Below are 2597 nucleotides of genomic sequence, written 5' to 3'. Positions count from 1 at the left end.
TCATGTTTATATATTTTCGTATAGGTTTGGGAAAAGGAAATTTTGTGCTTATAAATGTCTTGAGACCGAAGATCAAAAACATGCGTGCTTACACCCGTCCCGAATGCTTCATTACAAAAATTGCCATACAAGACGGATGATAGTCACTTTTATCCTAGCTAGTTTGATGTTTTGTGTATAAATTTACCTTAAAGAAATTTATTTATTTTTGGTCTAACTAATTTAAAAATGTTATGTGGAAATATATTCTATTTTCAAAGATCGTTTGAAAGGATAAATTTAAATGATAATTTTGCTCGGGACTAGCAAAAGCTTAAGTGTGGGAGTCTGTTAAGCCCAAAATATACCTAAAATAACATCGATATTTAGCTCAGTTTTGTATTAAAATTATGTTGATTACGTTCATTCAGAATACTTTTACGTCTATATTTGTTTCTATTGTGCAAGGTACTTAATTATTTGGTAAAATCCAAATAGGAGCTAAAACGGAGCAAAAACGAGAGGAAAATCATATTTACGAGCTAAAAACACGTGCAAGATCAGAAGACCGATACGAGGAGTTGGGAAGCAGTCGGGAGCGGGAGCATAAGTCCCTGTCGCGACCGAGATTCCCAATATCTCGGTCGCGACACGCTCACTTTAGCACCGGAAATACATTTTCGTCAGCAATCTCCCTCAAGCCCCAGGTCGCGACTGAGATTCTAATAATCTCAGTTGAGACAGCGAAGATCCTGCACAGTTTTCACATGTTTTAATTCCAAACAACATATCCGTTCATCCGGATAGAGGCATCTCTTCACCAACGGACACGTCTCTTCAAACATACCTCTTGGAATATTATAAATAGATGAAGAGGTTTCAGAATTAGGGGGTGCAATGTTGATTATTTCAATGTTGTTATGTTGGTAGTTCTAGTTCATAGTTTGGTTACACAAACTTGTTATAAAGTTACAAGTTTGTGTAAATAGTTTAAGACACAATATGTAGTTATTATTGTTGTCGTTTAGAGTTCAAGTTTGGTTCGAAGATAAGTTGCATTCTGATAGTAGACGATCCATCTCTATTCTGAGATTCAACGAGAGGAACTAACGGCTAAAGCGCAAAAGGGTCTGACAAACCTACGGAGTTTGAGGGAAAGATTGACAACCCGGAACTCAAAGATTTCGTCAAAATGCTATCCATGTTTCTTCTTCTCTATTAACTTGATTCGATTCATAATCAATTAATAATATATCTTTTCAATTCAATACATGTTGGGGTTTTAGTGTCCTATAGACAATTGTTCTAGGATACAAACTTAATGTAAATGAAGTGTTCTTTATATCATTTGTTTTAATAAGATATGGTTTCACAACTATATAAAGGCAATCCCTTTTAAGAACTAAATAAAGTCTAATAAAAGGAAATCTGTAAGTTTGTTTAAAGTTATTATAAAGTGTTCATACAAGCATGAAGTGAGACGAAACTTTATAATAAACTAATAAACTTAAAACCACCCCAAGTCAAGTAATATGTTTAGGATTGACATATCACTGTTGAGACTTGCATGTAACAATGTCTTCTGTCGCGACAGAAAGCTGATCTCACAAGCTTCATATATACAGATATCTGGACAGTTACGTGGATCCAATGAAAAGGAGTTCATTAGGATTGGGGACCCGACTTGAGATAACAGGATGGGTAGATTCATCCTTGTCACCTGTTAATCTCATTGGTATTAATAGGTATAAGTAATCCTCAGACTCAAAGGAATGTTAATTGATAATTCTGGATTATGGAATGTGACGCTTTGATCCTGTTGTAACACGATCCTTAACAGAGATGACTCTGGGGTGTGAATAGCAGACGTTGGGTATCACATGAAGTAATTGCAGGATAGTTATACATTGGATTGAGCATTTATCACTCCCGATAAATGGGAGATATGTCCATGGATCGCTTGTGGAAGACTTGACTCTAAATCCTTGCAAGGTGATAGCTTAAGATTGAAATACAGATTTCTCTTAACCTATCTAATTGGAGTTGACTCGGCCTATACAAGTAAAACGAACGTCTCGCTATATGTGACTTGACATTATCCATAGTCATAAGATTCAGTTCAAGGATGTAGTTGATAAAGGATCGAATTATACTGTAACTAATACGGAAAGGTCAACGACAGAATCAACATGTCTTCTTATAGCTCTGGGGGAATGTTTCGGATTTGTCAATCACATTTTGCGTACTCATTCCGTTATGCAAAGATTAAATATAATTCTGTGAAAATTAATTTAATAGTTGCATACGGCTAGAAGCAATAAGAACCTAATGGGTCACACATAAGACTTGGAACCCAAAAGAGAAATAGTTGTTAATTAATTGATGGAAGCCCGACTGAGCCCAATAAGGCCCAGTTAATGAGGGGGGCGATTTTATGTATATAAAATACATAAATAATTAATTTGATTTTATCAATTCTAATTAGATTAGGATTATGAATTAAATTAATTAAAGGATAAATAAATTAGGAGTTTTAATTAGATTATATTACTCCTATTATTATCCTATAAGGTTACTAATATTATCTTTATATTTAAGATATAATTATAGATAATAAA

The sequence above is a fragment of the Euphorbia lathyris genome, chromosome 5 (genome assembly GCF_963576675.1).
Source record: "Euphorbia lathyris chromosome 5, ddEupLath1.1, whole genome shotgun sequence".
Taxonomy (NCBI): domain Eukaryota; kingdom Viridiplantae; phylum Streptophyta; class Magnoliopsida; order Malpighiales; family Euphorbiaceae; genus Euphorbia; species Euphorbia lathyris.
This window is presented reverse-complemented; position numbering follows the sequence as displayed.